Source organism: Micrasema longulum, unplaced genomic scaffold, assembly GCF_059751315.1.
Source record: "Micrasema longulum isolate JH-2025_06_02 unplaced genomic scaffold, ASM5975131v1 h1tg000214l, whole genome shotgun sequence".
Taxonomy (NCBI): domain Eukaryota; kingdom Metazoa; phylum Arthropoda; class Insecta; order Trichoptera; family Brachycentridae; genus Micrasema; species Micrasema longulum.
Genome location: NW_028277419.1, coordinates 853,197 through 868,665, shown reverse-complemented (window position 1 = coordinate 868,665; position 15,469 = coordinate 853,197). Strand labels below are relative to the sequence as shown.

The following is a 15,469-nucleotide window of genomic DNA, read 5'->3' as shown; positions in this document are numbered from 1 at the left end:
TGATTGCCTACCGTGTTATATGGGACTCGTTGCATATTATTCATTCATTGTGTACAATTTGATTAAAATATTTTATTCTGAACAAGGTTTTGACACTTACCATTTTTTTTTTAATACAATCAAAACCAATTTTTCCAAGAAGAAAAACTTTTAGATCGAAGACAAATATATTGTTTTCAATGTTTAAAATATATATTTAAGAACCAAAACTGATTTACAAGTAATTCAAATAGATCGAGTCAAAGAAGGAATCGTGTGTTAGAAATACCACATTGTAAAACGAGGCTCGCACAGAGACATGCATATTTTATAGGCCCAAAAATTTTTAATTCTTTTTTTACTGATAATAATATTCCATTGATTACAAACTTTCAAAATGATTATTTCAAACTTTCAAAACTTTCAAATAATAATTAAACAATGTGTGCAAATAAAATTTTAAATGGAAAATAATTTATATATATTTTTCTTTAAAAGGTACAAAATATAAGTATATTAAATACAATAAAATTCTTTTGTCTCAAAAAAAAATAGTAATAATAATGACAATTAAAGTAATTTAAAAAATAAGGATACACATAAATATGGTACACAATAGTACCCATACAAAAGTAAACATAGAAAGAACTATAATCTAAAAAATGAAAATTACCGTTCATCATCTTTGAAATGATTAAATAGAGTTAATTTATATAAGCTAAACTTTAAGTGAAATATATATGCAACGTCGGAATAGTTATTGCCGAGAACATGGACATTTTGCGTAACATAAACAGATTTTTCTTTTATTTTATTTATTATACACAGTGCCTTTTATAAAATTCAATATAATACACAACTTTATATACCTACATTATCTTTCTATCTTTAAAGATTTTTATGCAAGTAAGAAAATACGTTTCAAAAGACCGTGATTCTACTTTTCAATACGTCCTAATGCAGGATTTGAGGTCAAGAAGGTTACAGATACAATAAAGACAGTAAAACCAAGACGATAAGTTATCGAGAATTGCCAAAAACGACCATATCGACTTCGCGAATACCAATGGCGTGTGCTAAAAAGGAAAAAGGGAACTATGAAAAAGGTGTGACGGCATGACGGCGTTCTAAACAAGGACCCCACGGCAGAGAAAAATGCTCCCCGCGGGTGGGTATCGAAAGAAAGATCGAGAAAATAAAAAGAAAGAGAAAATATTCACTTTTTATACGAAATATGGTTTGGCTTTCCGTCGTTTAATCTTGCTTTAGTATGAAAACTACAAAAATCGGGTCTAAATCAAGAACGAGACAAGATAATGACGGGTTTTGGTAACAAGAAATAAAACAACTACTTTGAGAGTTTTATGCGAGAATAAAAAGTGTTTGAACACTGTAAATTCTAACACGAAACCCTAAAAACCGTTTCCATTCCTAACAAAAAAGATTTTTCTTTAGGAAAAGATTCGCATTTAAGTTACTACTTTTTAAAACCGCTAAGTTTTTTTCTTTTCTTTGCAATTCTAATGATTCTTTTAAGCATGCATCCATGAGCCATAATTCAAACGTTTAAAAAAATCACAGTTAATATTTATTTCTTCAAAGGATGCATAATACGTGCATAAATATTCAAAAAGGTTAAGGAATAATGAGAAACTTAGAATGCACAAGGCTGTTTCAACCTTAAGCCCTTGACAGTACATTATGAGCATAATAAAGGAACTAAAAAACTGCACCCACTATGCGGGCGGAATTAATGCACCGGAGTCGGGTATCTGAATGCAACAATCTGTTTAGAGCCGGACAATGGAAAAAAGGATGGAAAAATACGTGGCAGCTATTTCCAGAGACATCCGAGTCTGTTTTTCAATTTGTAAAAAGGATTCATTCGTAAACATGCATTAGAGGCCTAATAAGACGAGGGTAAATGAAACACCATGACGTGAGAACAACTGAAGAGGCGGTTGATAAAAAAATAACAGATCAAAAGAAAAACTGAATATCAATTGAGAAATAAAATTAACTACCTCGCTTAATGTACAAATAATTGAAACGGCAGCGTTTCAAGTTAACACTTTATTTTTTTATATTTCCTCTGATCCTCAAGAACAAAAAACTACCAAGAGACCAATTAAATTGATTTAATATGACTGTTAAAATCCTACTGACTAAAAGCTTCCAAGAACCCATTGCAAAATAGGAAGAGGCAAATATACCTATAGTTTTCCCTTTTTCATTATATCCCAGCGGTAAAAACTGGCTTCATTAGGCCATACAATCAAATCTCTGGCGACTTAAGAAAACAAACATTGCGATGCATTTTTTTCAAGTCATGCTAGGAACGTGCTCACAAAACCAAATGACGGATCTTAAACTATTAATAATGATCGCGGAATGTTAAGGAACTACCAATAGTTTTTTTTTTCTATCTACTTTGTCTCGATTAAGGCGCAAAGTTAATTTAATAACACAAAGGCAAATGCTCGTCTAAATCGAATAAGTTGTTAATTGAAAACGTAGCGTGTACCGTGGAAAAGCTTCTATGTAGTATTGGTAGAACAAATAACACATACCAAAATACGAGAAAAGTACCAATTACAATGTCAATATTGATTAAAATGGCTGTTGACCCAAGAATTAGTTTAGAGTCGAAACTCCCCGTGAATCACATTTAATAACAGACTAATGTTTAAAAAAAAGCAATTTTAAGTTGTATAGATTTATCTACTTTTACGTAATATTTTTTGGCACATAAGAATGTTAAATTAAATTTAAAGGTTTGTTATTTTGTAACACGAATAGGAATCTGGAGCACCCGACCGTCTTTTATAAAATAGTGGTCAGATAAGTGGGCGGAAAGGTCATCCACATTTGGACCAATACTCGTGACTCTCAAGAAGACAATATCCTCTATTATTCTATGATGCCATAAACGTAATAGTTAGGAGCCGATATAAAAAGATACCGTAATTGGACTCGCCTTGAAATATATTTTTGCTCTAAGATTTTATAGCGAATTTTCGAACGCGATAAAATATAATAAAATATCAAATTATTAAATATAAACAGTGAAAAAGTTATGGATAGCGAGTTTTTAAAAAAGAAACCAGATAAAAAATATGTATATGAAGATACATTTTTTTTGTTACGCGCATGTCAGTGCTCTTGTGTAACATAAATAAATTTTGGAGCCTCCCTAAAACAGTATACATAACGAATTCTTTTCACTGGATTCCTAGGATGGCAGAATAAGAACCTGGCAATGAGAGAATAGTCAGCTGTATGAATCTTCTACCTATTCCAATTGTCTGACAGGTAAAGAAACTGCGGGTCGATGCCAAGAACGCTTTGCATATGCCCACGCAGTTTAAAGCGATGCCAAGTAGAGAAAAAAATACAATATACTTAATAAGCGAACAAACGAATCGTTAGATCCTCCTAATATTTATTTTATAAGTAAACAAACAATGATGATGACACGCGATATGCCAGTGGGCGGGACAGTAAAAGATGATTTCAATTCAAAGTAATACGATTTTTTTTTAAATTCCTGACAGATTCTCTACAAAAATAAGTATACGAATAGAACACATATTAGACTTGCAAATAATATTGCCATTAAGAAAATTTATCATTAATCAATGTGAGTAACCGGATTCGATTTACAAATAAAGTTTTCTAGCAGGCTATGCAAAAAATATTACACCAGAATCTAAACTGATCACTGTACTGGATATTATTTGTGTACTCTTTGCATGGATCGTAGAGTTACTAGTAAAATAAAGAAGATTATTTATAAATTTTATATTTGAAGCAATAACTTTTTAGTTATTCATTATAATAAAATAAATAAAATAACTTTGTTTTTAACTAATATTTTTTTTCCACTGACGGTTTCATAGCAAACAAGCTTCTTCGTCAAGGTTTACGTAACTAATTAATTAAGTATTTTTTTCTTACGGGTGGTAATTTAATATCAACATTAATCTACACTGGAAAAACTAAAAGAAGCTTTAATATTAGAGTAAAAGAACATTTAAGGTGCTTAAATAATAATAATTTTTCTGAATTAGCAAACCATCTGATAGAAAATAATCATAACTTCAATAAAGACAATGGATTAAAAGTACTACATGTTGAAAATAAAATATTAAAAGTAGACAACTTTAAAATCTTAGAAATTAAAAAAGCGATTCATAATAAGAAAAAAATAATTAATAACCAAATAAACAATATTTCTTTTAGTCCTTTCTTGTCTAGCTTCGAAAATATTAATATCAAATTACCACCCTTGTAAGAAAAAAATACTTGATTTATTAGGTCCACGTGTAGTATTTAGTTAACATGATGAAAATTAAGTAGGAATTATTTCATTGATTTCGTAAACCTTGACGAAGAAGCTGGTTTGCTTTGAAACCGTCGGTGGAAAAAAAATAGTGGTTAAAAACAAAGTTGTTTCAGACTATTTATCTTTTTATAGATCTTTGTCTGCGAAGACATTATCACTGTGAAACCATTTATTTTGATACATTTCAAGTTACCTAGTACAATTCATAAGATAATGAAAACTCGGCTAATAACTCGAAGATACCTAAAAGTCTTAAGTAGTTTCAGGTATATGTAGATGTTTTTAGAAAAGAGTTTTAGTTGTTGAGCTAATTCAGAAATTAGCTTACATTAGATGAAGATTCCGCTTCTGGCAATTCATAAACTAAGGGGTTTTAGTAAAAATTAAAAACCAAGCAACAATATATTATCGGGTTTTTTTCAAATTGTATTTATTTATAAATTTATTGCAAAAAAATAATATACATACTTAATAACAGGGAATCATTATAAAACCAATTAATGTAAAATTAAAACGGAGTGTTCTCTGTTTATGATAGTCTCCATCTAACATGGCACAGCCTGTTCTAAGATGGAGATTTTCTATCTTTAGAGCATAAGTAGTCATATACTAATAAAACAATAACATAAAAAAGAAAAACTAAAACTACTTAAATGCCTAGCTAATCAAATGTAAGAAATTAAAAATCATTATTATACAAATATAAAGTATATATATGTGCCAAGAATACATGTTACATAAATAATATAGTAAAATATATAATAAAACAAATATAAAGCAATAAAATACATAAAAATATAAATAATATGTGTACCAATTTTAAAAAGTACTACGTTTTTTGATTTACATATATTTGTCAAAAAAATCTCTCCCTACACTATTTATATGTGCAGTTATTTAGAATAAAACCTTTGTGTATAGATCGGATTCCACTTATTGACAAACAAGAATATTTTTAGGTATAATACTGTCATTCGGCGGCCTCCGTGGTGTAGTGGTCAAGACGCTTGACTCACGCACGGGAGGTTCCGGGTTCGATTCCCGGTGAGAACACAAAAATTAAAATGTGATTTTTCTCAAGCCTGGGTGCTCTGTGATGTAATTCACCACTGTAATTAGGCCTCCTGGCCTGTTGTGGTGCAAAAAAAATGTAAAATGTAAAAAAAAAAAAAAAACATATTGTGAAATAAAAAATACGCTATATAAGATTTCATTTGTACAATTATCGGACCTTACAATAAAATGCCTTAACACAGATACACACTCTACATAGAAATACAAAATTTTATGAAAAATAAATACGCATTTATGATTTTATTTTTTCTTTTAAGTATTTAACGATAAATCCTGCATTTTCTCTTGCGTCACAGAGTAAACATAAATATAATAAACAATAAAATATTAATCAAAACGCAATAAAAAGTTCTTAATGTATGGATGTCATTTTGAAGGTGATATTGTGAGCTGATGAACTAACACAAACGTGAATCACCGTCGGTTTGTTGACCTTTAATCACTAGAAGTTTTTGAATAACAAAACTGTCTTATGTGCATCATATTTTAAATATATTGAGGCAATACTGACAGAATGCATTAAGACAACAGTGCTTGTATTTTTCAAATATTTTTAAATATAGGTACAAGATGTTGATTTCAAATTTTATGCTATGCCTGGGATAAAGATTACTCTTTCAAAGTTTAAAAAAAAAAAGAAAATTGTGGGAGAGAATGAGTTGATAGAATAAAAAAGCTTTAAATGCGAATATTTTAGAACCTGTTTTAATGACTTAATTCATTGTCAGTAAAGCCTCGATATTATTAGACGGCTAACTGTGACTAACTAGCGTCGCGGGTTCAACTCTCGCCACTTGCAAAAAAGAAATCAAAAAAGATTTATTGGAACGTGAAACGCTAGTCGCCTCTCTCCATAGAAATTTTTATTGGAGTATTTACGCACGACGTCCTAAAAAAATAGAATCAATAAATTGATTTATTTGTCAGTTTGGAGAAATACCTTGAGCTGGACGCACGTCAGTTTGAATTGCATTTTTTTGTATTATAAGGCGGGATGTGGGACTGTTTAAAAAAATGCTAATTAGAGTATTGGGACCTAAAGTATATATTGTAAATTCAATATGGGATTGCCCTGGACTATTATCTCTCATCAACTTCAGAGTGCCTGGAAGAATGACTAGACAGGTGCCACCGTTTTGTAGCAACAATTCACGGACAGTGTATACTTTTAATACCGTATTAAATAGACTTCATGAACTCGGCAATAGTTATTCCCACGTATCTGATATATTTAGTGTAGGGTATTGTTCCTATAGAACAAACCTTTTGAACTTTTTCAAAGATGTTGAATGGTAATTATATTTATTTATTCATGCATTTCATTATAAATACAGTTTTTTGTTCACTTTGCCCAGCTGTATGAAACAGTACTTATGATTTTCTTGTTGTATTACTGTAGAATGTTTTATTATTTAAACTTTCTACTAAATATGCTGTGTAGTTTTTAGGTTATTTTAAAAATATAAATATTGTATAATTTTTAGGTTTATTTTTTTAAAATAAATTTTGGGTATAAGGAAATTTATGTTTTAAAAAAAAAAAAATATATATATTAAGCCAAATATGTTAGTATTATAAATGTTTGTAAAAGGCAGATTTGCCGTTTATGTCAATAAAATAAAATAAAGCATAAAAGTATAAGTAATTTTTTAAACAAACTAGCGAATAACTTCCACAATTCCATAATTTTTTATCTTTTTTTAAACTTTCCCGAATCATAAATGATTGATTTGAAAAGTATGTATAATTATGTCGTGATTTGAATATCACGATTATCCCATACATGGTTTTCGATAGACCAACCAAATACGGATAGCAGGTTTATAATGACTAGATGGCGAAAAAATAGCATAGATGCAAGATGCGAATGTTGACGGAAGCGTAAAACGAGGTAGACCGAGAAAGACTTGGCACGGCTAAATTCAACAAATAGTTGAAGATGGAAAAAAATCTTACTCTATGAGGAAAACGGAACTTATTACGTTTCCGCGCCATACTTGCACGCAATGTTTGTTAGAAGCGCACTAAGCAGAGAGAATGAAACACCAAATCACTCTTTATTTCCATACATACCACGCTTCCTCTGCATTCATTTGGTCATGCTATGTCTTTCTCGATCTTCCTCATTTTCTACATCCATCAACATTCACATAAATATGAATACACATACGTGAACACAAACGTCACAAACACATTTTTATATATTATGTATAATTAGATTAAAATTGGATTTTTCAATTGGCTCTAGTATTGTTAAAATATTTCTACTTATTTTTTTTTGTTATTGCTGTAAAAATCCGGAATAAATTAAAATGAAATAAAAAAAACGTAAGCATCGTAAATATTTTTAGTCATTCTTTCACTATCCATTCGCTGTACATGTCCAAACCAACGCAGAACTCTTTTCATGATTTTGTCGATAATGCTCGCTTCAATCTTACATAATGCACGGATCTCAAAATGGTTGTACCTAGTACATAAATATAATAACAACAGTAATAAGATTATTTAAAAAATAACGTAAGTTTAGCTAGTGATATGCCCAGTCCCAAAGTGCCACCGGACAACGTTGACGCGCGAAAAATAATTTCTCGAAAAGTTCCCGCCTTGGGCATGGCATGGGTGAGAAAGGGTGGTGGAGAATGGGAAAGTCACCGCGGCGGGGAGGGGATAGAAGAGTGGGGGGGTTGACCTTGGCAGGGTCATTTCGTACTCAGTTTGGGTTGCAGCGATGCCTTGCCGCCCACGTGAAGCCACCTCCCGCAACCAGGGCGAGAGGAGGCAGGATCGATAATAGAAATGGCACAAGTACTCTATTGCGGAGTTAAGATTTTCATATTGCCAAGTTTAAAATAATTCAGAATAGGTTCATAATATTATTATTCTGGTACAAGCAACTACTGGAACAGTTTCAAAAAATAAATTAAACTGTTAGTTGTAACAAATTGTCGGGATCGTAAAACAACGACGCATGTGATTTTCTTCAACTCTACGTGGGAACAGTTTATTTATTTTTTTACTCTTTATATCACAACTTAATAAGTACAAAAGTTTACCATTTGATACTTGGGTAAGTTACATATATTTATATTTATGAAATTGAACATGTTAAATACTTAGGACTAACAATAGACAGACAACTAACATGGACAATTCATATCAACAATTTAATTAGCAAAGTGGCGACATTATCGAGTCTTTTTTTAAAAATCAAAATTTTTATTCCAAAAACGGAAAAAATTCTAATGTATGAAGCCTATGTAAAAACTTAAATATGTTATAAGCAACTATTACGGGGAGCAGGATATCAAAATGACATAAACAGACTACAAAGACAACAAAATAAAATATTAAAGTTAGTGTATGACCTTCCCTATTTAACTGCAACTAGAGAACTTTTTAAACAAACTAAGCAATTAAATATAACTAAACTCTTTCAACTAGAATCATTAAAATTTATCCATAAATTAGCCACTAATGTAATTGTAGACGAAGAACTAAAACTAGTAAAAAATTGTAGTCAACATGGACATAATACGAGAATATCAGACAAATACCATGTACAACTTTCTAAAACAAGACAAGGACAATCAAGACTAATGAACCAGGGACTGAAATTATATAATAAACTACCAGACAAAACTAAACAAAAGACTCAGACAAACTTTTCAAAAGATGTAAAAAATATTATCTTGAACAACAGAGTATAAATGAAAAATGTATATATTATTTTATGTAATATGAATTTAATAATCCGTAAGGGTTTATAAATAAATTTTCAAATAAAAAAAATAAAAAAATATATAATTTTTCAAACCTGGATGCCTTTATATAACTTTTTATATAACAAATATAAAAGAAAGTCAATGTCGCATTTTTAGCAAATCCGTCGTTGTTCTACGATCTCGACGAAATTGTTTGCCTATAAACAGTTTCACATAACTTGACTAGTTTTTCGTTTTCTATGGGAAGAATGTGACCACGGTTTTGCCCACGCTACTTTTAGCTGTTTTTTTCTAAACAGTTTCATGGAGCAGTTTAATTTGTGAATTAATGACAGCATGCTTTTTGTGTAACTGATTGACGAAAGAAGAATAACTGTTTCTATTTTTTAAACCGCCCTTAGTACCTACTCAAAATATTATTGATTAAATAAACCGGAATAAGATTATTTTTTTATTTATTTAGAAAACATATTATACATAATTACATATAATTTTCCCGAGAATTTATGAAAAAAACTCATTCAGGGACACGCAGATAACGATATTTTCAGACATATTTATATATTATTTACAAAAGCAGAATAAAACTTCAACTACTTAATAGCAAAAAAAACATCTGTATGATAAACTTCTTTTAAAATTCAAAGCTTCGTTCTATTTAATTCTAGTGTTAAAAGTTACATAATACAAGTTAAAAAGCATGACAAATGTTAAGAATAACATATATGTAAGTAATGACAGGCGCCGTGGCGCGGTTGGTTAGACGGCTAACTGAGAAATTGGTGTCACGGGTTTGATTCCCGCCAGTTGCTGGAAGCAAATCCTAGAAATATTTTTTCTGAATTGTTCTGGGTGTTGTGGCGTATTTTTCATAACTTCCTTCCACATCCTTTCTTTCCCACCTGCTGACAAGCCTCTAAAATAGAGGCTTAGCGGGTTATTCCTTTTTTAAAAAAATACATATGTAAGCTAAAAAAGTATTCTTTATTTATTTATTACTTTAGTTATAAACAGTTTATAAAACATTATTTAAGTCATAAGTCCCAACTCCATGGGACTAAAAGTCCTGTGTTAAATGGGACTGCGATTGAGCAATGGTACTTACATACACATAAAACAAGTTAACAGGTTTACACATACAACAAATTAGTCAATAATGTATACTTCTTGATTATTTAACAACAATTTAGTCAATAACTCATAGCATCTCCACTGTGCACTGCGCAAATATCGCGAGCAGCTTTGGTAGCTTTATTCCATCGATTGAACGTGAACAGAAGATTCGAACATGTTCCGAAAATGCTTATTTTCATGTCTACTTAACATTTCATTTTGAAGGCTTTTAATCCAATAAAATAATACATGTAACGTAAAAGCAAGCACAATATCTTGTAAAGCAGAACTTCTTCTTCTTTTAAACCTTCACCATTTTGTTTTACGATTTGGTGCTCATTTTTAAATTTGGAAAAAAAACGGACACAACTTATGTTAATGCATAATAAAAATTAAATTTACAATATTATTACTCAAGTTATAATTCACAGAAATTATCTATAGTAAATTTAAATATAATAGCAAGTCATTTGTTTAATGGGTTCAATCATTAAAAGAACAATCGATATTAATATTTGGCAATTTTCTCGGATCCTTTGTTACTCTTAATCGAATTCTTATAGTTGCATGTTCTCGATATTTGAACAATGAAATAATTAGGCGGGTACTTTTAATCATGTGCATCACGACATCCTTGGATGACTTTGGAAGTAATCTAATCACAAAAGAGGTCGTTTGCCCCGACATTGGCTCTGTGAAGGATAATCGAAAGTGACACCTGGCGCGCAGATAATCGGAAGCAGTGATAACCGAATTCCACACAAAAGATAAAATACTGCATTTGTGACCTGAAAATATACGCTGATAATATGAGCGTTCGGAAAGCGTTATCAAAAATCACATTGATAAATCCGTTATCAGTGTATACTAAAAACAAATAATACACCGAACGCAGTCGTTTTGAAAGGTGGGTGACCTATATAAATACAGAAGATCGGAAAAATCTGACTTTGGGTTATCAAGCAATCACCTCTAGAATGTCCGATCCTAGGACGATGCACCCAAATAACTGCCGATAAACTTGTTTATCATTGGCACAATAAATTATGCGCATTTCAATGACGCGACGCCGACTGACATTGCATAAAATTTTTAAAATGAATGAAATTACCAAAAATACGCTTTAGCATGACTATAGAAACGTTTTTTCAAATACTGTTAGATTGAGGTTGTATAGAAAATATCATTTTAGATATTACAGTGAACGATTCGTCACTGTTAAAGATGTTTTGGTACGTGGAGGTCCAAGTGATGAAAGCGATTGATTGGAATTGAATTAATATTATCTTAAAGGTAGTTTTTATTATTTGAAACCTGAATCACCGGTTCCAGAATTCGAACGCGGCCGAGTTGCGAATTCGCGCCGGCTAAGGAGTCTCAACGAGAGGAAAAACGGGTTACGAGATGAGCCACCTACATAGCGCAATGCGGTCGCAAGAACCGATGTCAACACAACAACTGCACACAAAATAGAGTCACGGAGTAAAAGTAGAGAAACTCTGATAGAAACCGCGGCGAAAGTAATAGGATATGGAGGGTCTCCCCTGGGGAACATCCGCAGTATTTGGTAGCAGGGTCTACGTATGACTGGATGCATGCCGCATGCTCCGATAAAAAAATGAGAAAGTAAACCTTTGGCCGATACATAAAAGGGAAGATGCAGGAGAAACGGGATTTGTTTGAGAATAGAGAAATACAATATATGAAGATTCGACTATCATATTATTCGAGTTATTATGAGAGACACGCAATTGAAACATTCAGTAATTTAATAAGTAATCTCACAAATTTAGAAAATAATCAAACACGAAAAAACTATTTTGTTCTATACCGACATGTAATTTAAAAGTAATTTGAATAAGATTAGACTATAATGGTTCATATCTCACGTCACGTCATAGAAGGCTGGAGTTCTTTATCGAGTTCTACAAAACAAATATGTTCGCAAATGGCAATGTTTTAAGCAAGCACACATAATATTATGTGCTTACATATTTATGTATAACATCTTAGAGGTTCCACGAGCATCAGTACGGACCTACATACTTCATTGAAATCACCAATGTGACTGAGTTTCCCATAGTTAAACGAAATAATGAATGAAATCAATGAAATAAAAAAACTATAACAATAATGGCGTCATAGCGCGCGATTGCATTGTCATGTGGTAATGTACTGCACTGGATTCCAGGAACTGCTTCCATTTGGTCATACGCGCACTATGGCCATAAGTTAAGTTATTGGGGTCTTAAATGCATCCAAAATTTAAAAACGTTGGAGAATGGGTACAAGTTTTCTTATCATAGACTGCCTGAAGAAATTGTGTTACTTATCTTTGTTGCATTTATTTATTTTATTTGGTTATTGATATTTCACGATACGTATAAGCTAAGAGGTTACTGTGTTGAGTTTAAAAGATTGAAATGTGTAAAACTTATTAAAAAAATTATTTCCCCAGCAATTGTTAAAAATGTGAATAAATTTTGATATAATATTAAATATTTATATTAATTTCATGTATTCAACTTCATTCATAATTAATATTATTATTATAGTCAGCGTTTAAGCGGATGCGGTTGGAGCAGATGGTGTAGTACGGTGATGATGATGTTCAAGCAATAGAAAAAATTACTTTTATTTTTGTAACATATTCGTTCAGTCAAACGTAAAACCATAGAATTAAGAAGAGTCCAGAAGGAGCGTAGAATCATATTTGAATACATCAAACTGCGTCCAAAAATCCCCTCACTTTGCCCCACTTTCGCCGCGCGCATTCGTGAAGTCGCCGCGTAATGTTGTCAGATGGGAAAAATATAATCACAATACAAATGTAAGGTAAAAAAAAGCAATTTCTCTAAAATTTTATTGTGCATACGGAAATATTGATTGGCACAGCAGAGTAGATAAGTAAAGGGTCATTTAATAAGAGTAATTGAATTAATGGACATTGAGCTTAAAATATAAAACAAATTTTATTTTGCATAAAAAGGATATTTTTATATCATGTTAAAAAATATTTGATGTTTTAAAGATAATGTCAGTCAAATGTCCACCACGTCGTTGTTTCGTTCGAGGTCCAATTTTCATTAGTTCTCTCATTAGATGATCAAAGTAAAATTTACTACTTTGGCAACACTAACGAAATGTCCATTTTGTTTTCTCTGACAATCTGACAGATGGAAAAATAATTCAATTTTCAAGTAATGCATTTGCTACTTACACATGCATTTGCTAATTACACATGAAATGTGATCTCAGCATGTTTCTTAAAGATCCCAGCTGTATTTATACACTTTAAAACGACACAACACGGCATAGTTGAATTCATATCGGGAGTTGCGTACTGAGCGACGTCTACAAAGAAACTAATGGGTCAAAACGTAAAACTACTATTTTGAGAGTAGTTTAGTCGCCTTCTGTTTGATGCGCGTATGCGGTTTCTGGACTGTTCCTTATTCTATGCGTAATACATATAACGTTTTGGTGTGAAGTCGCGATAGATGCGGGTAGTGTTAACCAGTCACCCTGGTTATAAGAATTAATCCAAATTGAAAGCTTTATGTTGGCGTTAATGGAAACTTATGGGGGTATCGATATGGTTAACGTGTGAAAAGCATGACTAACGACCACTTATAAAAGAAACGCGAGACATAACTTGAATGGATTGAAATATGAAAGAAACTTACACAGATTCAGAGTCCAAGAAAAGCACAATAGAAGAATCACTTATGTATGTGCCTAGTGGTTTTATTCAATAGCAAGGATCACAGCACTGCTATATCCAGTTATAGCTCAGGTCTTTACTGCACGTAATTTAGCTCAACGTGCAACTATTGCATCCTATGCCAGGTGGTCACAGAACTGTATTCACAGACACTTCTTAATCCCGGTATTATCCCGGTAAATAGTACAGCATCAACAGACGAGTACTCTGCTCTGACGCAATAAACACAGACAGTGTCGAGTAACGTAACTAGGAATATAAAATTATTTAATCACTTCGCAGAGTTTGTTTACTTGAACCAAAATATTTACATAACAACGTGATAACTCCGATAATCAAAAATGAATTCGTTTCACATTTAACAGAACTGGCGGGTATTTTGTCCACGTAAGATATTAAACTACCGTTCGAAATCCAAACAAAACATCGACACAAGGTAGAGAAAACAACAACCCGACCAAATTTACAGCTATCCAAAATTTCACCTATGTAGGTCAAGGTCTCGGAGTACCGAACTGCGGCCACAACTTTCGAATCGAAAGTAATCAACGATACGAACACCCACAATATCTAGTATGTGATCACAAAAACGGAAATAGCCCGTGGAGTCCTAGTTGTAGGAGCGGATATTTCGGTGACGGATAATTTCCCCGCACCAGCGAGACGTCAACAAACTCCCGCGGACAGATGATGGCGGGAAGGTCGGCTGATCATTTTCTAGGTTAGATCGCGGCACTTGTCTCCGATCCCGAATCGCGCGGCGCGAGAAGAAGGAAAACAGACACGAGAACAATATATGTTTTCTAAATTCCGCGATCGCTCGACCGGTCAATCGCAGACCTCGCACGACTGTGGCGACTCCACTTGCGATCGCTCACGCATCTGACCGGCATCGGTCGAAAATGAGTTATCACAGATATCTCTCTCTCGCTGTGCATGCGGCACTCTTTGGAGGACGAGCCGCGACTGCATAGCGCGGGATAGCCCCTTCCTCCCCTCCCCGCGGCTGTTTCACTCTACGGGCCTAAACAGCGGCCCCTCCTCCGCGCGCCCCCCGCGCCTGCCCGTGCCCCTCCTGATACCGTGGGGCCGGATAGCCTTGTGTAGATGCATTGCCCCTACACTGCATGCCAGGTGTACGAAGATACGGGTTGCGAACCAATTAATATTTTTTATTATTTCAACACAAAACATTCTGTAATAATGCAACATGAAAATATGCACACGCGATGTTTCTTATTGTAAGATTACGAATCACACTGTTTTTTAAATTATGGTTTACTTGCTTTTGCTTGTTCTCAATTTGCTAATGAATGTGCAAAAGTCGAACGTCATGGTCTTTGAAAGAAATGTAACTATGACTGAATGTAAGATTGTAGTAAATGGAGATAGTTTGAAACAGGTCGAAGAATTTGTATATCTGGGTAGTATGTTTACTAAAGATGGAAATATGGACAAGGATATTGAAAGGAGGGTTAGTGCCGGTAACAGAGTTAATGGTGCCTTAAA

At 32.7% G+C, this 15,469-nt stretch overlaps 1 protein-coding gene and 1 long non-coding RNA gene across 2 annotated transcripts in view; one reads left to right on the top strand and one right to left on the bottom strand.

Moving 5' to 3' along the window:
* The window catches only part of LOC148283666 (ecdysone receptor-like), a gene marked incomplete at its 3' end in the record, with an annotated part of 719,211 nt that overhangs the window by 382,463 nt on the left and 321,279 nt on the right, over positions 1–15,469 (bottom strand). The window lies entirely within an intron of this gene.
* Positions 7,085–9,346, top strand: LOC148283669 (uncharacterized). The gene is made up of 2 exons (XR_015825539.1): positions 7,085–8,505; positions 9,258–9,346. It is a non-coding gene; the product is annotated as an uncharacterized LOC148283669 (long non-coding RNA).